The following is a 21,425-nucleotide window of genomic DNA, read 5'->3' as shown; positions in this document are numbered from 1 at the left end:
GCTGATATCTGGTCAGAGAGCAAGGAATGGGTGAGTTCAAGGCACTGTCAGGCATTCCAAGCAGGATCAGAATTTGCAGTAATTTATAGTTAAGCCAAAACTATCTTTTCATGGCTTTGTGGCAAGATGGCTACCAATTTTAATAAAAGATCAGGTTGGGTCTATCATTCCCCCCTTTTCTAATGTGTGCCTTTCAAATCTTTGATAGGGTAGGGGAAGAGCACTGAGGAAATTTTAATCACTCAGGTAACCGTCTCCAAATTTTTAGAACTCACCCAAAACTGAATTCCTGATTGTACCTGACTTAATTATTTACTTATATTGATAGTCTATTTATTTTTGGCTTCATTGTTGTAAGAAGAGAGGCATCACACATTTTGGCTTCTTCTGAGCTGAGAGAGGGTGATGTGAGGGGGCACGGCGTGAGGCACATGAGTTGCTTTTTAGAATTCAGTTGAAGGACATGAGTTGCCTTTTAGAAGTCAGTTCGTTTTGAAGTATGGTTGGGGAAGAACAGGTTGTAAAGGCATCTGAGGATGGATTCTTCAATGACAGAAACAAAAACCATGACTACTGAATAAATGTTGCAGCAGCTGGAACATGTCACTGTATAGAAGTTCCCTCACCAGTCTTTAATATCCCCAATTATCAGGACTGTCAACTTAATATTTAACTTTCAGTGTTACAGTTGTCCTTCCCCATAAGTTACAGTTTAATAATTTAATGTCACTGATCTTGAATAATTCTTTTACTAGTATTATCTCTGTGTCTTATAGAGAAACTTTTAATTCTGTTACTTAGGGCTGGATAATCGTACTAGCAAACACCAAGCCTACCTGTGTAGGTTAGGAATATCTGTAGGCCTTAAACTAAAAACTTCTGCCTCTGGAAGCTCCTCTTGATAGTCTCTTTTTATGGTTATCAGGCATTCTTGTCTGAGAATCCTTCTTTGTAACCTCCAGTCTTACTTATTTTGGGAGGCTAACATAAAGTGCATACCTTAAAATATTATTATTATTATTATTATTATTATTTAAAATGCACAGGAATGGCTGTATTTTGGTGTTTACTGTCTTTGCTAAGTGTTTAAGATGAAGCAGTCAAACTGACTTTTGTTTCTATCTTTTGTTAACAGTCAGCTGAGCTTTTATGGGAGTCATTCCTGGGGAATCTTGAGAGCAGCTTCTCAGTTCTGCTAGTGTCATTTGCGCTAGGTGGGTCCAGGTCTTGCTTGACCATGTGGCTTCCCTCGGAAGCATCAGGGATGTCTCCCTTCTCTGATGACTCTCCTCTAAGTAACAAATGCACTGATTGGCTTTCTGTTCTCCAGTGGTCTCTTTTATCTCCCTGATCAGGCGGTTATGTGACTCAGAGATGCAAAGCTCTTTAGAGAAGTACCCTGTTCCCTGGATTTAGACTTACTCAGAGGGCAAGAGCCAAATATTGGTTTTCTTGGCCCTTTCATTTAACTTTAATTTTAAATCCTAATCTTAAACATCCAGCAAATAAATTTTAACAGCCTTACTTTAAGAATACTGAGCTTTAATGTCTATAACTTTATAATTATTTTTTTTTTATAAATTGGGATCTGTATTATTCTGTCTGTATTGTAGGTGATGACTTATTATCTTGAATAAACCCATGTTGTGTTCTTAAAGCAACACATTTGTAAAAAAATAACAGGGAATCTTTAGATCACCTATAAGAAAATTTCAAAATAAAAATAACAAAAGTAAATATACTTAGTTCATGTAATACCTACCCTGAATTTTTTGGTTGAGTTATACATTATATCCCCTGTTTGAGATCCTAGTAATCTTGACAGAAAAAAAGAAAACAGCTTTTGAACATAACTTTAAATGAAATAAAATCTGACCTACTGCTTTTGTGGTTATTCTAACAAGTAGTAAGTTGGAACACAGAGCCTTATCTCTGGTAAGGCAGGGCTCTTTATAAATCTCAAGTGTTTTAGTTCTAAAGCTGAAATTTGTTTTTTTTAATATCATTTTACAAAGTTTACATAAATTGTTTGAGGTCACATGAACATTAGCTAACATCATATGATATCACATTTAAAATATGAATTAAAGAAAGGCTGAATGTTCTTAACACTTACATATATTAGGCTCTCATTAAATTAAAAAAAAATGTAAATTGTTCCCAATGTAAAAAGTAACATAAAACTTTACATATCTTATTGATAACAGGTAAATGAATGCCCAATATATATTTTTACCATACAACTTCAGAATAGCAGCTTGATATAATGCTGTTTTAAGTTTCTGTCTTACAGACTTGTATACCTGGAAGATATAAGAACATTAATAGCATCACAATTACATGGATGTTTCTACATTAACCCAGTTAAGCTTTTAAAGAAATGTCAGTACAGTGCTCTAAAACAACAGTTCTTATTTAATCATTTGTTTAATTTTTATGGTTGCTTGCTCTAGAAAAAATAAAACTTAATGAACACAATGTTATGGGTAAACTTATGTTTTAAGAAATTTTTGTCTCTTTAACACATGACTGATTTTTACAATCTTATACATACTTTAGTACAAACTTATACAGACCTTAGTAAATCAATCAGTTATCTAACAAACGTACTCATGAATGAGTAAACCCATATCATATTTACTTTACTTATTTATCAAAATGTTAGACAAATGTATTGAATAGTGTAAACCATTTTTTTGTTGAAGGAAACGTCCTAGAACCAAGTCATATTAGACATTTTATAGACATTAATATTTTATTAGTTTTTTGAACACCTAGAAAAACTCTTAAGCTTAAATTTAAAGACATTTATTTTTATCTGTTTTTCCAATTTCAATTTAACCATTTAAATCACGTGAATTAAAGATCTTTGGATCCACTTTTTAAAATTTGTTTTTATGAGCGCTCCTTTTATATGTTACTTTGTGTATCACATGTATGATATACGGACATATGTATATATAGACATACAACACATAACAAAAGTGTGCACACATAATAATAGTAAAGGCCTTGTAGCTTTTTGCAGGTGAAATCTCCATTGCAATGTTTCAAAAACTGAACAGTTGGTCAAAGATAGATCTGATCAGAAAAACATTAACCTAGGTCTGCAGGATCAAAATCATGAGCTCAAAAAAAAAAAAAAAAAAAAACCCAGAATCTAAGAAAAAAAAGTAAGAGTCCTAGAAAAAATGGCTGGCCAGTAATTTGTAAATACCATATAATTTACATTTTTTCTTCCTTAGACCCCAGATCAGTCTGCTACTGAGCTTCCAGGCTTCTTTCATTTGCATTTCAATCTAAGTCCTGGCTGAGGTCTGGAAGGAGCAGGAAAAAACTGCTATTCTGAGCAGACACCTCAGGCCTAAGTCATTTTAACCATAATTTTCAGGTTAGGATGTTGAAAATTATGATACAGGTTTAAGATACAACTCACAAAATTTTATATCTTTACATCAACAGATTTTTTTGTCAACAGATACCATACTATGATTTACTATCCTTGTCCAAATTAATGCACTGGTACACACAGTGATATTTTCTCAGGCTACCCAATTCAAAATTGGTGAAAAAAAAGCCTGAATGATTGGGAAGTTACTTGCCAACTTGGAAGTAGAGTTCTTTAGTTTTCCATCCTAAGTATTTAAGTTCTCTGGAATGAATTATCTGAAATCATAAACTAAACAATTACCTAAACCCGACTTTTAACTGCAAGATTGTGCAATGCTTCAAAAACCCATTCAGATACCAGATTGTTACAATAGAACATCATCATTTAGACACACATTCAGCTAAGATCATTCCCAAGAAACAATTTATAGTATCAACACATTATTGCACATATCTTAAAGGGCCAGAAAAAAAGACACAAGACAGACAGAAAGGAGCTCCAGACTATGGCTGACAGAAGCTTTTAAACAGAGCAGATAAGAAAAAATCTCCTACACCAGTGGCAATATAGATGTCCCCACAAGGGAACCAGATGTTTTCACAGAGGGGCAACCTGAAATGTAAAATCAAAGGTCTCCATGGTGACTTTAGTGCATATAGTGTCCCCTTTTTCTTTTTCTCTTTTTTAAGAAGACAGAGGTGGCATAATCCTTACAGTGCAGGTAAGGAAGGAGGGAATTCCCTGAAGCAACAGGGCTTCGGCAGCTGCTGCGAATCCCTCAGTCCCTCCTTTTACTTACAGGATTAGCTTCTCTGGTTCGGTTCCACCCCAAGCAGGATCCATCTCCTAACATTTCAGTAGTCAGGTCTCAAAAAGTTCCGGGGCGGAGGGGGAGATGGTGTATCAAAATTTGTAACTTAAAGTTCGGTTTCTTACCTTGAAGCCAATTAATGCCAATTTAATGATGAGGAGTGTTTGGAGAAAAAAAAATGGAGGTTTATTGCTTTGCTAACAAAGGAGAAACACAGGGGACTCTTCCCAAAGTTTGTGACACTCCTGATCTGCAGGGACAAGGGGTTTTAAAATAGTTTCACTTGTTAACCTGGGAGATACTCAGTTCTTAGATCCCCAGCAGGCATAGCCCTCTGCAGTGGGTGTGCTCCAGTCAGCCAGCTAGGGGCTTCTCTCATCCTGCTTAACCAAGGGGGGTAAAGTTCATGGCAGTTCCTTTAAGCACAGTCCAAACGGGTGTCAGGCTTACTTGCTTTATTACCCATTTCCACATCCAATATCCTTAAGTTTTTACCACAGAAATCACACAACAAAACGCACAAAAACGAACAAACAAAAAAACATATAGAACACAGAACAACACAAAACAGAAAAACAAAACAAAACAAAAAAAAAAAAAACAGAAACCCTGCGCCGAAACAGAAAATCTGAGGAGCAATGCAATGTCTTGGTAAAGCTCACGGGTACAAGTACGTGTGTGCCTGTTGGCACCTCTCTATCTTTCCAGAGCAATTCCCTACAGAACAGAACAGAGGAAAGAACGATTCTCCATACTGTCCTGGACAGAAGTATATGTGAGCCTCCCGAGGCCACCTCTCTGTCATCAGAATAGTTCTCCCTTAACTGAATAGTACATGTTATAAAGGCGCCACTTACATATGGAGACGTCCTCCACCAGGTGCTTCCTAACAGTTTTAGTTCGGTGGTTCACTGCAGTGCTCCCTGGACCAAAGGCTCACTCCAAGGCATTGGAACTTGGCTCTCCAGCCTGGAGCCCTGGAGGGAAGGCCAGCTTCAGAATTTCCATGCAGTCTGGTCTTGTGATATGCTCGGGCAGGGTCATCTCGCTGGGGAACAACAAAAATGTTAGACCAACACAAGACCACACACTCCAATTAAAATCAAATTAATGCAAGCTAATTATTTCAACCAGCCGGGCTGTCTACCTTCCAAAACAGCAGGAACAAGACAGCAACCCCACCTTTTTTAGAGCCCAGCTTTATATTCCAGGAAGTTACACACAAGGGGTTTTACAGATAACAGAACTTTGACAAGCATCACACTAATGGTTGTTTACTTTTTTTTTCTGGCCCCAACATCAGAAATTATGAGGATCATTAGAGCCTCAGAGAGGGTCGTTGTCTGGCCAGAGAAGTGCAATATTTATGAGGTGTCACTAAAGTTTCAGAGAAGGCTGCTTTCTGGTCACAGAGCCAGGCATGGGTGAGTTCAAGGCACAGGCAGGCATTCCAAGCAGGTTCAAAATTTACAGTAATTTATAGTGAAGCCAAAATTATCTTTTCATGGCTTTGTGGCAAGATGGCTCCCAAATTTAATAAAAGATAAGGTTGGATCTATCAACCCTGTCCCTTACTTTTGGCAACCCCATTACCATCTACAAGGTGGTGAACTCCTGAGAATTTTCCATTCCAGATATGTATTCACTGATTTTCTAACTCTTCTCCTCTAATTGTGTCTTATTAGAGCGATGGTAATGTCAAGACATTGTTCTAGATGAGAGTGGGAAGATTTTTGTGTACCACATATTTGCATACACATTGGATTCATTATCTAATTTTCCATTCGAAATACTGAATCCCTGACACTAACCCATACCCTACTAGACTCTGAATACTAACCTAATATGATGGAGAAAAATAACCTAAACAGAATAGAAATACAAGCAGTTCAGAGGAGGCATGGTGTATAGTTGGATTTGCCTTTTGCATAATAAAGGAATGGTGTTATAAATCTAATCAATTTTTAATTGAAATAATTCTCCATGTGTTTTTATATTTAACGAGTATGTGAATTCCTGTCTCCCTTTCTCTGTAGACTATTCAGCACATGTATTTCTATATGCACATATAGAATCCTACATGGTATCACACGTATAGTTTTGTGATTTGGCTGATTTGGCACATACAAATTGTGAGAAGATATCACTCCTCCTAAACACTGTTGGAACTGAAAATTCAAACTATGGGTGAGCTTCCTAGTAGAACAACATTATACATAAAACCATGTTCAGTAAAATAAATATTTTTGCATCTGTGGATGATATATATTTCACAATGAATTTTGATTGGCATATATATTGCTACTTTTTAATGTCTCTGTGTGTATGTGTGTGTGTGTATGTGTCCAGATTTTTTAAAATAAAATATATGTGTCTTAATATACACTCCCTAAATTCATTGATATACATGTATGTGGTTTTATAATCAACTTTTCACAAGTTTATTCTCTTAAATAATCATCCACCTGAAATACATATTTGTTTCCTAGTATTGAAAACTAACTTTAGTGAATGGTGCATTCAAATCCTAATATTTCTACAGTAATCGACCCAGTTTTACATCAATGCAAGTAGATTCCTATGGGACATGAAATGTATTTTGACGTTCATTTTTTCACAATACTGGTACGTTACTATTTCTTCAGTTTATGCACATTATTGGATATATATTTCATCCACAAGTTCTCAAAATTATAGGCATTTGTTTCACTTTCAATCACTTGCTGCTTCAGAACACATGTATTCCTCCATGTTTCTTGACTGGTCTTTTCATGAGACTCCTTTCCAGCACATTATTTTCTATTTCCATAATCACATTGAAGCAAAAATCGCACACCGTTCATGATAAACCATAACCCTAATATTACCATTAGATGTATGACTGGATGGAATGAATGATTGTATATCAATATAAGATTTCTTATATATTTTCAGATATCAATTCAATTCATCATTTAAAGTGGAACCAGTTATATTATTTATTCAGAGTATGGTCTATTCATACATTATGTCTATATTCATAAACACAGGGTACACCTCTTTGTAAACCCAATATAATTTATACGTTTTCAAAATATTGCTCCCAGAAATGTTGGACGAAATACTCATGTCACCTGATCTACATATAGATTTTATCACAATAATATTCTGGACACAAAGTGAAAGGTCACACTTCTGGTTGTACCAAACCCTAAATGGAAAGTGAACATGGATTACTACAAACATCCATGTCCATGTTGCCAAATGCTCTAAAAAGTCAATCCTATTTTTGACAACATATTGGTTTCTTCCTAAGATAATATATTGAAACTCAACCCTGTTGAAAATATCTAATCCTATCTCTCAATTTATACTTTGCCTGATTTCGTAATGTCTCTATTGATGTCTGCTTTCCTACATATTTTCCCCATTTTATCATTATGACTGACACTTCACATGATCTGACATTTACATTCATTATCTAACCAAAACCCTATTGCTAAAGAACTTTTGTTCCAAATCCTATACTCACTCTTCTTCCTAAACCTATAGACTATCTTTGTATTTCTACTGAGTCTCCCTGTTTGATTTGATGTTATCTTCGACATTCAATCATCCAAGGTACAAGGTCCTATAGCATTGTATATCGATTTATCTGAGACATTGGTGCAGAATATAATTCAAAGATAAGTATTCCAATCAAGGGGCCAATGCCCTTCTGGGCTTCAAATCTTACTTAGGTTTCTGTTTTTATACATATATTTCACCTCTATATTCTCATAAATATCGCAGGTTCCCAATACCATAATTGATCCAGCAGAATGATTCCTAATCCAAATCGAACATGTTATTAACCCTAACCATACACTGTTCCCTCAATCTAACTTTACAGAAGAGCAGGGACAGAGTTGGTCTTAAAATAGTGGAAGGTAGGGGATCTTCCATCTGCTGAGAACCTCAAAGATTCATGCAGAAATTATCCCTGGAGAAGATGTAGGCAGCTATGAAGGTCGTGAGAAAGCAAAAGCCATCTTCCATGGCAGACAACCTGGTAAGGATGAATGGTTGTGTCTGAATCAGCCTCTCTCTTCTTAATGTAGAGAAGATGGACCAAACCAGGCATGTGTGGAGAGCTGTTCTCGGGTGCCTATGGTTGATATACCTTTCTAACTTGTGAAAGTGTCAGAGGAAGTAGGGGCAGCCTCCATCTCATGAGACCCTTGGAAGCAGCTGTTAGGACAAAGTGGTTGCCAAGGCAGTGACCTCATTCAGTTCCTGAAGGAAGTGACCTCACCTATCTTCCTTGGTGATGGAACCCTCTGAACTTTGAATCCAGGAAGACAGGCACCCAGAGCAAGTCCCACTCCCAATCCCAGTAGTTTTACTTGTTTGGATTTAACAATGAGAGAGTCATTCTTTCTTGCTAACTACTGATGTGAGGATGGCAAAATGCCTGGAAAACTCTGAAGAGGGGCCTTTCCTGAGAAAGCAGGTCCTGGTTAACCACTGGGTCCTGACAACTTCACAGTGTTGGACAAGGAGACCAGATCTGAGACAGGACATGCCATTTCGGGGGAACATATTATGGCCCACCAGTCAGAGGACACTTCGGATAGTCACAGACCTAATTGGGGAAGGAGGTGCCTTTGTGGGTGTGGATGTGAGTTTGAGGTTTTGTCTCATGTTCTGAGAATAGGTAGGAAAGTCAGTTTGTTTAGTTTGGAGTGGACAGTTTCTAGTAATTCTTATGAAAAGGCAAGTATTTCTATGTCTGTGTATCTCACTTTGTCCGTGGTTGTAGACATTAGAAAAGAGAATGCATCAATGGATATGTCCTGTCTAGTAGAAAGCTTCCCAGCATTCGTCCTGCCCATTTTATTAATGGATGGTGGCTTGCCTGATTTATAGGCAACATCTGCTATCTTCCTAAGTTGCTGTTTTCTTCCTGAATTCTTTCCACTCTCCTGAATAGGCTCATGGTTTTGTGTAAAAGATATGTACCACTTCCAAGCTCTGTGACATGGCCATATATTGGATAGCTGAAGGGAATTGTGAGCATCTCAGAAAACTCAGATATCAGTGTGACCAGGAATGTTTCAGTGGAGAAACCCTGCTTTTGGCCTTTTGCTTACCTATTGTTCTTTTGCCCTGAATGTCAAGAAGGTCTTTGCCTCAGGCCACCCCTTGGTGAATCCTGAACATAACAGTTTTCAAATGGAAAGGAATGGGAATCACCTGTATCTTTTGCTTAATTGCTTTGAAAAGGGATGGGTCTGAATCAGCCTCTTGGCCCTGTGTGAGGCTGTGGCTTAGATTCTCAGCACCTGATGGATGTAAAGAGAGATCCCATGTGTGCATACAAAACCAAAATGGCCAAAAGAACAGTCATTGTGGATGAAGTCTCTTGCCTTCCTCTGTAAGGTTCCTGACCTCCATCAAGTGAAAATAGGGATACTTTGGGTCAAATGAGTTCTTCAAATCCCTGCAGAGGCTAGCCCATAGGTGCTTGAGTTGTCTCATGACTCCAATTCACATAAACAATCTAAACCCCACAGTCAGTAGGCTTCAAATTGGAGAAGCAGAGCAGTATTAACAGCAAGAATATTTCATCACTCATGGTTCACAGAAAGGGTGATCAGGGCACCCTGACTTTAGGCAAATGAGGGGCAAGGGAGCTTATTTTGGACCCTGTCTTGGGCTGTGCCCCTCATGAAAACCTCCAGACAGAGGTTATGATGAGTGTCTGTATGGGAGAAGTTTAGGGCCATGTGGGAGTGTTTTGGTTTTAATTGTGGTCATTTGTTTGGTGGTGGAAGAGATGACTGGATCCACCTGGGCTCGAACTCTAGTGTGATTCCCCTTAGAGACTGAGTTCTGGAACTGACCTCAGAGAAGTTTTGCCATGAATTGTGTTGGGATTGGAGGAGGCCACTCATGAGAGTCGCCCTTGGAAACTGAGAATTAGGCCCATGGTGGATTTCCACAGAGCACTGGAATCTCAGCCAGTATATCACAGGGTTTTATTCTGAAAGACATGGCAGCCATAGTTGAGAGTCAATACACACATGGACCACACATTGCAGACCTCAATGGGCCTGGCTTCATGTGACAATTTGGCTACTCTTTGGGAAGCCTTGCTTGTGAGAGTTCTCCAGAGCTTTCATTGAAATGAGCTTCCTCACCTTTTAATGGTTCCTGAATGAATTGAATCCCACAGTGCCTCGAACTTCATCGTTGAAAAATGGCTAGATAAATACCTTGAAATTTTTGAAATTTACATGACCAATGGCACTGGAGAATCATTGGATGTCCTGTTGCTGATCATGAGTGTACCAGACAGTGCCTTGATTGACTGGGTTTCATGAAAATGGTGTAGAACAGAGATGCCAGTATGTTGGAGACTGCTGATTAGTGGGGCTAGAGCCGCGGTAGGCATGTGTGTGATAACACATTTGTGGTGGAGTCATGTGGATCTGTCATTTGCTTCCAAATGGCTTGTGACTGACATGGTGCAGCCAGCAGACCCTTAAATGTAAAGACCTCGTGTTATATGGAGAGGTTTCAGGGCAATGTTCAGAATCAGGTTGCTATTGTCAAGGGGGCAAGCAATGTGAGATAGAATCCTGGTTGGTGCATTATCCTGCAGACCCTGACCCACCACACGTGACAGAACTCCTTCCAGCACTGTGTCCCAGTTGAACTCCTTGTATTTCATGAAGCAAATACCAAACTCCCAGTGCAGCAGCAAAAAACACCATGAAAATTGGAGGATGAACAAATGGCTTCACAGTCCACACAGGGAGACACTTACCTCCCAGAGGCAACAGTTTACCTACAAAGAGAGATTTCAGCACTGTTGCCTCATGTCCTTTGAAAAATCAGAAACCATTTCCTCCAGGTCACATAGATGCAGACACAGCTTTGATCTTCTCACTACAAAGGAAGCTAAAGCTCCTGACAATAAAATATATTTCAAGTGCCCAACCTAAGAGGTAGTTTCTCAAGAAGTCTTTAGGCCAGCAGAGATCCATGTTTGTTGAATTTTTTCCCTGTCCCTTACTTTTGGAAACTCCTCTACCAGCTACAAGGTTGTGAACTCCTGAGCATTTTCCATTCCAGATATATATTCACAGATTTTCTAATTCTTCTCCTCTAATTGTGTCTTACTTGGGGCGATGGTAATGTCAAGGCATTGTTCTGGATGAGAGTGGGAAGATTTTTGTGTAGCACATATTTGCATACATATTGGATTTATTTTCAAAATTTCCATTTGAAGTACTGAATCCCTGACTGTCAGTGGTAGAAGGAATTTCTCCTTCATAGAATAGCCTGACACAAGAAACAGCCCCCTGTGAGACATCCTGCCTGGGAGACATCCTGTAGTTATCTGTCTCCCTGAGACCTCCTGTGGCCATCAGTCTCCTGAAACATCCAGGGTTATCTCACCTTGTGAAGACATCCAGGAACTGCCGATAAGAGTGTGTTCCCATCTCCAGCATATAAATACCCCTGTTTGAACAATAAAAGTTTGCAGCTTGATCAGAATTTCTGTCTTGCTGTCACCTCTCGTGTCTCTTTTCCCTTCATTCTTCCACATCTAGGTTCGCCACCCACGTTGATGTGTCCTGCAGACGGGATATCTGGCACCCACTGACTGGGGCTCGAGCCTTTGACTGAGGGGAAACCCCATCCTCCTGAAAGACTTGGCCAAGCGGAGTTCGCAATCGCAATGGCAGACACCACTGAGAGACAGATCTAGGAGGAGAGTGGGGATGACGCACTGTGGGTGACCCACCATGGGAAAAGGAGTTTCGTCACATGATTTGTTTTTGTCAGGACTCAAGGAATCCCTCAAGATTGGGGGGTGCATATTAATAAAAAGGACTTAAAATTATTCTTTTCATACATAGGAGAATTGTGTCCATGGTTTCCCCTTGAAGGGACCATTGATGATAAAAAACGGCTTAGAGTAGGAGACTGTTTAAAAGATTATAATGAATCCTTTGGCCTTATAGCGACTTTGTTGCCCGGCTTAACCTAGCCACAAAATGCTTGCTTGGACCAAGCAAAAGCGAAAGCACCTTGGTAAAACATCTTGCCTTTGAAAACACCAACCCAGCATGTCAGGATGTTCTTCAAACACATAAGGATTAAGGGGAACTTTCTGACTTTATTAGACTCTGTGCCGGGGTGGATGCAGCCCATGCCATTGGTCTCGCCCTAGGTGCTGCCTTTACCAAGACCTTTCACAATTCTGGCCCACGTACTTGCTTTATTTGTAAACAACCTGCCCATTTTGCACGCAAGTGTACAACAGGCAAACAAAGCCTAGAATAAAATCTCCTCAAACCGGGGCTAAACCGCCCCCAGCTACACTTTGCCTTAGATGTGGTAAAGGTCATCACTGGGTCAGTGAGTGTAGATCTAAGAAAAATGCTGTCAGACAGCCTATTACTTCCCTCTTCTTGGGAAACTCCCTGCGGGGCTAGCCCCTAGCCCTGATCTCCCCCAAGACAAACCCAGGGGCAAAAATGTTTGTTCCCTCCCAAACTCCCAACCTACCTCAAAATCATTCTCCACAATTGCCTCTCTCCAAGGGGCCACCCCAGGCAGCACAGGATTGGATATCTGTGCCGCCACAGATACAATATTAGACTCAATGCAAGGGCCCCAGATAATACCCACTGGAATTATGGGTCCCCCTCCATCTCATACGTGTGCTCTTATTCTTGGAAGAGCCTCTACTAGCTTACAAAATGTTCAGGTCTTCCCTGGCATTATTGGAAATGATTTCACTGGAGAAATAAGAATACTGGCCACAGCTATTAATGGAGTTGCGGCCATCCCAGCAGGAACAAGACTTACACAATTAATACTCCTTCCCTAAGATTAAGAAGGCACTTCCACCACCCAAACCCTACCGCGGGGTACTGACTCCAAGGGCTCCTCTGATGTGTATTGGGTTCAGCCCATTTCTCATTGTAGACCCACCCTTACCTTACTTATTGAAGGATAGGAATTCCAAGTAATTCTTGATACTGTAGCTGATGCCACAATTATTTCTCAAAAATACAGGCCATAAGGTTGGCCCCTCACCCCATTCTTGACTGACCTTAAAGGGATAGGATAGTCAAAAAATCCTCTGGTAAGCTCCAGGGCTCTTAGCTGGACTGATTAAGAGGGTAATAAGGGAACTGTCACTCCTTTCGTTGTTCCTGACCTCCCTGTTAACCTATGGGGCCGAGATATTTTGAGTCAAATGGAAGTTATTCTTGCCAGACCCAATTCCATGGTGACGCATCAAATGCTTCATATGAATTTTGTCACTGCTACAGGCCTAGGGAGTCTGAGGCAAGGACTGGTTGAGCCTATACAACCCATACAAAAAACAAATACATATGGACTTGGGTAATAGGATTTTTAGTGTCGGTCCCTGACCCTCCTGTACCCCATGTAGATAAAATTATTTGGGAGACTCAGACTCCTGTGTGGGTGGTTCAGTGGCCCCTTACTCATGAAAAACTGGAGGATGCCTCCATGTTAGTGCAGGAACAGCTGGCAGCTGGCCATGTAGAGCCCTCAACCTCAATATGGAATACTCTTATTTTGTTATCAAGAAAAAATCAGGCAAGTGTTGCCTTCTACAGTATTTGTGTGCCATAAATAAACTTATGCACCTGATGGGAGCACTACACCATTGGCTATTCCCAAAAACTATTATAAAATGGTTATTGATTTAAAAGACTGCTTTTTTACCATTCCTTTAAATCCTGAGGATAGACCCTATTTTTCCTTTAGTCTCAGTCACATTAATTTCCATGGCCCTATGCCGAGATTTCAATGGAAGGTTCTTCCCCAAGGTATGGCCAACAGCCCTAGTCTTTGCCAAAAATACGTTGCTCAAGCAGTAGACCCTGTGAGAAAGCGATGGCCACAAATTTATATTTTACATTATATGGATGATTTGTTAATTGCTGCACCTAATACCCATGACCTTAATAATTGTTACTTGGACTTTAACAAAACCCTCACTACCTTGGGACTATAGATAGCTCTGATAAGGTTCAAACTCAGGACCCTTATACCTATTTGGGCCTTAAACTTCAAGATAATAATATCCAAATTCCTAAAATACAACTAAGTGTGGACAATCTTCACACCCTTAATGCTTTTCAAAAATTACTGGGGGATATTCAATGGCTAAGAACATATTTAAGATTGGCCATTTGTGAACTTTTGCCCGTTAATGATATTCTGAGAGGTGATTCCCACCCATCCTCCCCTCGAAAGCTCACTCCCAAGGCATGACACGCATTAAACCAAGTCACTGAAGCCATTGCTCAACAGTTTGTTACACAAATTTTTATAACCTTTCTCTGGTTCTGGTTATTTTACACACTCCTCATACACCCACAGGAATATTTTGGCAGCGAGATCCACATTTTAAAAATAAAGGCTTCCCCTTGCTTTGGGTCCATTTACCCACCACATCCTCCAAGGATATTACTGTTTATCCTGCTCAGGTAGCTTTTATTATTATAAAATGTCGCATGCTTTCTCGACAACATTTTGGCAAAGACCCTGATAATATTTTAATTCCATATATTAAGGACCAAACCCACTTTTTACTACAGACAGGGGATGAATGGGGTATTGCCCTATCAGGATTTTTGGGAACAATTGATAACCACCTCCCCAATGAGCCACTTTTACATTTTTCCCAATTACATCCATTTATTTTTCCCAAAATTACTCAAAAGGCTCCCATTTCTCAAGCCCTTACTGTCTTTACAGATGTTTCCAGTAATGGCCGTGCGGTTTTTGTTGTCAATAACCAGCCTAACACCTTTGATACTGTCTGTAGGTCAGCACAGCTTGTGAAATTTTTTGCCATAACACAAGTTTTTTTAACATTTTTTGATAAGCCTGTTAATATTTACACAGACAGTGCCCACATTGCTCATTCTGTGCCCCTGATGGAGATTTCAACCGCCATTAAGGCTTCTTATAATACGGCCATTTGGTTTCACCAGCTTCAGGAGCTAATTCAGGCCAGACAAAACCCATTTTTCTTAGGACACATGAGGGCACTCTCCGATCTTCCCGGCCCTCTAACAAAAGGTAATGCCCAAGCTGATGCAGCAACTCGTTCCATCTTTCCAATTTTTGTTGACCCCATTCAAAAGGCCACGGAGTTACACAATCTTCACCATCTAAATTTTCAGAGCCTTTGATTACTTTGTAATATTACCAGGCAACAGGCACTAGAAATAGTAAAATCATGCCCTGCTTGTGCTATCTCCCTCCCCATTCAACAATTGGGAGTTAACCACAGAGGATTACTGCCCAATCAGTTTTGGCAAATGGATGTTACTCATTTTCCTGAATTTGGAAAAAAAAAAACAAATATATACACGTTTCTATACATACCTTCAGCAGCTTTATTTTCGCATTACCACATTCCGGAGAGGCTACGAAAGATGTCCTTTCTCATCTTCTTTCACCCTTTTCTGTAATGAGTAAACCAATACATATTAAAACAGATAATGGTCCTGCACATACCAGTGCCAAGTTTAAACAGTTCTGTGATACCTTGCAAATATGTCATAATACTGAAATTCCATACAACCTTCAGGGCCAAGGCATTGTGGAACGTGCCCACCTTACCTTAACGACTTGGCTAATCCACCTGAAGGCTTCCGCCCTTTAATTTACAACTCACAGGGATTGCCTTAACCTTGCATTATTTGCCCTTAATTTTCTTATCCTAGACAGTGAAGGCCAGTTTTCTGGACACAAAAAGCAAAGGTCACACTTATGATTGTACCAATGTAAAGGTCGAGCAAGCGTTGGAGGAAGAGACAACCAAGAGACTGTCTCATGCAACAGCAAAGGGTTTATTGGTGGTCCAGCATGCTGGGGCTCAGAGTTAATTTCAATATAGAAGAGAGTCTTGAGAACAGCTTAAGCAGGGCTTATATACATTTCTTGCAGAGGGAAGGGTGGGGGGAAGTTTATTGACGGGTCAGGGCGAGTGGGCGGTTTGCGTGCAAATGGGTGAGGGAGTACATTCTGCAGATTGGCAGTTGGGGACATCACATTCTGGGAACAAGATTAGCAAACAGTTCTCAAGATTCCAAGAGTGTTTTGTTAGCATACAGAAAAACAGGAAGTGACAAGTACCTATTTTATTAACCTTTCATTCCCCACTTCTTTGTCGGGTTACTTTTAATCATAAAATTGATCATTGGGGGGTGACAAATTTTATGTCTGCTAGTGGGGTATATTGTTGATGATTACCATAAGTTTAACTTGTCAAATTTGTGCTTGGAGAAAAGAAACTACACGTTTGAGCAAACAGGGTCCTACAATTAGCAATAATATGAGGATTATTAATGGATGAGCCAGGGATGATAAAAGCATAGTTTACCAGGTGGACTGTGTGAACCAAGACTCAAACCACCCTTTTTGGGCCTCTGTCTCTCGTTGAGGCTCTTCAAGGTGTTTTCTTAATTTACTCATAGATTCTATTACAACTCCAGTATTGTCGGCATACAAACAACATTCTTCCCTCAATGCAGCACAAAGGCCCCCTTCTCTCATGAAGAGGAGGTCCAACCCTCGCCTGTTCTATAAAACAACTTCAAAGAGAGATGATAAAGACTCCTGTAAAGCCGTGATGGAGGTTTTTAATATCTTAAGTTTTGGTCTACTGCTGCTTCTAATTGGGTCATTTGTATGTCCCATGGACTAGGGCAGTGGTTCCTGTGCCCACCTCTGCAGCAACCATTATTCCTAATAGGATGGCTAAAATGAGGGATACAGGTTCCTGGTGGAACCGGGTTGTATGCCCCCCTGTTTGATCTTTAAATGAAACTGCGTCATGATAGAGCACTCTGGGAAACATCTGCACCATTATGTAATTAATCACATCTGTTGACAATTTTATAAAAATATAAACAATGTTTAAGTATATAGAATTATACTGTTGTAGGGACGGACAAGGCAAGGCACCTAAGATAGCACCAAAGACAGGGAAACAGTCCTATTTGGTTGCAACTGGATTTAGAGGGCATTGCTTCTGTTGTAATCAATTAATCCCCTTAACCCAAGTTTATGTAGTTTCAGAATTTTGAACAAAACATGTAAGGGAAGAGGCTCAGAAGTTCACAGTCTGAAGAAATTCATAAAAAGCTGTTTTTGTTTCTGTTATTTTTCCTCGGTTCTGGGCAAAGTAACTTTTTAAGGACACCTAGGAGGGGGAGAGCTTTTTTCTTTTCCTTTTTTTTTCTCCCTGCCAGCTGTGAAAATGGAGCCCAGTTGGTTACTTCTTTATCTAAGAAATGTAGCCATCTCTGTGAAGCCCCAGCTCAAAGCCAGAGGCCTTGTTCACATATTTTGTGAAAAACTAGTAAGGGGGTGTCTAGCTTGGAAGTACTGATTTTTACAGCCAGTGGCCAAGTAAAACAGAGCAACACGAAAATAGAAAATTTATCAACATTGGACTCTTTTATAGGGACTCTTTTTCTGAAAGTCCTAAAGTCCGCCATGATAAAGACTTCTGGAGAAGGTCAGATAAGACTTTACTGTGGACCTGGTACAGATGTGGAAGACGGGGAAGGCGGGGCTGAGAGCAGCTCCTTGGATCTGAGAATGAGAAAGGAGATATGTAAAAGAGTAATGGTAAAGGGGTTTGGGATTTTCCAGGCAACAAAAACGTGAGCAGTAGAACAGGTAGTGCAGAAGGAAAAACGGGAGTGAGTATCCCAAAAAGTCTGTGACAGACTTTAAATGCTTAGCAGTCTGTTTTCAGTGATGACAAAGCAACATTAAAGGCCATTTTCATTACATCTTGGATAGGGGTCTGAGGGCTCTCCTCAGCTGGTTTGAGCTTTGGGTTAGCTGGTAAGACGACCTGGTGGGACCCGTTGCGGGCACTGACAGGAGAAGTGAGGAGTGTCTGGGTGGAGGGGTACCTCAGTACCTGCTACCTCAGCAAGGGGTAAATGGTCTGAGAACCGGCGGAGGTTTGGGTTTTTGATCTAGTAATTGGAGGAGAGAAATCATGTTGCTGAGATGGGAGTGACAGCAGACAGTCTGGAGCAGAAGGCTGAGGGTGAGGATCTAGTAGAGAACCATAGTTCAGGATGTGAGCAAAGGAGGGAAAAGGCCTCCAAGTAGGAGAATTTCCTTCAACCCTTTTGAGCACTTGCTGAAGTTAAAAAGGTCATGGAGAATTTTATTATCTAGAGACCCCTCTGTGGGCCATGGGTTTTGGTTGTCTAATTGGTAATATGGCCAATGCTGTGTATTGAATTTGATGAGGAGTTTGGGTTCCAGCAGGCAGCCCCTGTATGCTCACATCCCCATGACTTACAGAAGAAGTCGGCTTTTCCCCACACAGCCGTGGCTGTTTGTGCCTTTGATAGTCCGCCGGGCAAATATAGTAATCTAGGCTAGCCAACCTGCATCTGGCTCGCGTGTCCCTACATCCATAAGATTTGTTTCCATTATCTATGGTACGGAAGGGATTTAATGGAATATTAGTGGGATCCTCTTCATCAGGGCTATCCCAGAACGAAAGACCTATAGCCAGCTGACAAATGTCTGGGTGGAGGGATGGCCACCAGGTCCCTAAGGGGGCTGTATGCGAGATAGACCATACTTCTTGTCTAGTAGGATTTGTGATCAGCCATCGCTGCTGAACGGGCTGATGATGGTTAGGACTACTGGTGGCCAAGGGGAGAGTCTATAGCCTTATCCACAAGGCCAACACACAATTAGAAAGTGTTACCAGTATTTTCCAGTTTCCAGCCAGAGTCTGGACATGGCGCAGGCTTGAGATGAGAGGCATGGATCCAGCAAGTGATTCCGTCTAATTTACCACTGTAGGTGTTATAAGTAGCACCTGGTATGGTCCTTTCCAGCGGGGTTCCAGGGATGACATCTGATGTCGTCTTTAGGTAGATGAAGTCTCTTACTTGATATCGATGTGGAGTCCCATCATCCCCAGGTTGGTACGCAGTGGCCAGCTTTTTTCACAGGTATCGTTGAGTTCTTTCAACAGCTTTAAGTTTGTCAAGCAAGGGGGAGTGGAAGGGATCGTTAGGTCTTAGAGTTGGGGTTAGGTCCCTTACCTGAGGAGGGACACCATAGAGAATTTCTTAGGGGGAGAGGGTAGACAAAGAAACAGAGGGAGCATTTCTTGCATGAAACAGTGCATCAGGCAGGAGCATAATCCAATATTTTATGCTGGTCTCTAAGCTTAATTTCGTTAAGGTCTCTTTAATGGTTCTATTTATTTTTTTACCTGTCCTGAGCTCTGGGGTCTATAAGCACAATGTAACTTCCAATAAATCCCCAGCGTCCTGGGTAACCCCTGACTTACCTGGGCCATGAACGCAGGTCCGTTATCAGACCCTATTACTTTAGGCAGGCAGAATCTTGGAAAAATATCTTTCAGGATGTTTTTGACAACCATTTGCACCTTTTTTGTTTCTTTCCTTTTCTTTTTCTTTTTTTCTGTGGGGGAGGCTTCAATCCATCCTGAAAATGTATCTACAAAGACTAGGAGATATTTAAGTCCATACATTGCTCACTTAATTTCAGTAAAGTTCACTTCCCAAATCCCAGAATTGTCCTGGTCTGGTTCCTCGTAGGTGCTTTCCTGCAAGAAGCTTGGAAGGGTAAGCATTAACCAATTGACAGACCCGACAGGCTTTTGTTACCCTTTCAGTTATTTCCTTTCTCTGTGAGTCGATTAGTGAAAAACTCTGTTCTTGATCTTTCATGAATGCCTGCAAGTTCTTTTAAGCAAGGTGAGTGAGTTGGTATACATTTTTAACTTAGTGTAGGGCTTTCTGAAATTGCAGGCTGGTCTCAGTGAAGTTAAGGCGTTCAGTGTCAGTGTCCTTAGGTGTTATCAAAAGCTTCCTTGTGCTTAGTGGTCCATTGGAAATGGCCATGTCCCTTTAGCACCGGGTATAAAGGAGCAGCTAATGATGCAACCCCAGGTTTCCATAACCTGCAAAAGCCAGCAGTCCCAAGAAACTCTCTGAGATGGCTGCTGTTAGATGCAGGTGGTATCTGCACAATGGTTTGTTTTCTGAGCTCATTGAGCCATTTTTTACTGCCCCTAAAGGAATAACCCAGGAAGATTACTTCATGCTAGCAAATTTGGGTCTGTTTGGCAGAAGCTCTATACCCGAGTTGAGTAAGGTCGGATAATAGTGCTTAGGTCCCAGACTCACAGTTTTCCTTGGTGTTGGCGACCAGTAGCAGACCATCCACATGTTGAAGCAGGGTGACTTCTGGGTGCGTAGTTCTGAAGTTGTTGAGATCTCTGTGGAGGGTTTTATCAAAGAGAGTGAAACAGTTTTTTAACCCCTGTGTGAGTCTAGTGTTAGTTTACCAGACGTTCCAGGTTCTGGGTCTACCCACTCGAAAACAAACAGCAACTGACTATCTTTATGCAGAGGCAAGCAAAATAAATCATCTTTTAAGTACAGAACAGTATACCATTTCCGCTCTGGGTTCAGAGTGCTAGGCAGATTGTACAGATTAAGTACCGTGGGGTGAATGTCCTGCACTCTGTTGTTGATATCTATTAGGTCTTTAATGGGGTGATTTTCCACAGTTCCTGACTTTTTTTACTGGTAGCAGGGGATTGTTGCAGGTTGATTGACAGGGCCTTAGGACGCGTAAGTCTAGATATTTTTGAATATGGGGCCTTATCCCATCTTTATCTTTTTTGCTCAGAGGGTATTTATGACATTGATTGGAGAGGCTGAGGTTTTTAACTCCACTGTTATTGGAGGTTTTTCATGGCTAGGCCTATCCCAGCAGTTTTTGTACAAGCATCTGGGTAATCTGTTATCCAATTCTGGGGTAGCTTGCCTGTTTGATCAGTCTTGGGGGGTGTGAAGAGTTGATGTTAATCTTCTACTGACAGTTAAAGCCTTGACTATAGGAGTTTTTACTGAATAATTTATAAATTTCACTTGGGGGCCTTTAGGGTTAAAAGTTATTGTGGCCTGGAGCTCAGTGTGCAGATCTCGGCTCATCAATGGGGCTGGGCATCCTGGGATTACTAGGAAGGAGTGATGGATTTTTTCTTTCCCCAGGTCCATGGTCCTCTTAGTTGTCTATGCGCGATATTTACTGCCATTATCCCTTTGAACTAGAGAACTTCTATTTGATGGAGGGCCCAATGGGGCCTTAAGGGCTGAGTATACTGCCCCTGTA

The sequence above is a fragment of the Callospermophilus lateralis genome, unplaced genomic scaffold (assembly GCF_048772815.1).
Source record: "Callospermophilus lateralis isolate mCalLat2 unplaced genomic scaffold, mCalLat2.hap1 Scaffold_60, whole genome shotgun sequence".
NCBI classification, from domain to species: domain Eukaryota; kingdom Metazoa; phylum Chordata; class Mammalia; order Rodentia; family Sciuridae; genus Callospermophilus; species Callospermophilus lateralis.
Note: the sequence above shows the minus strand (reverse complement) of the source record.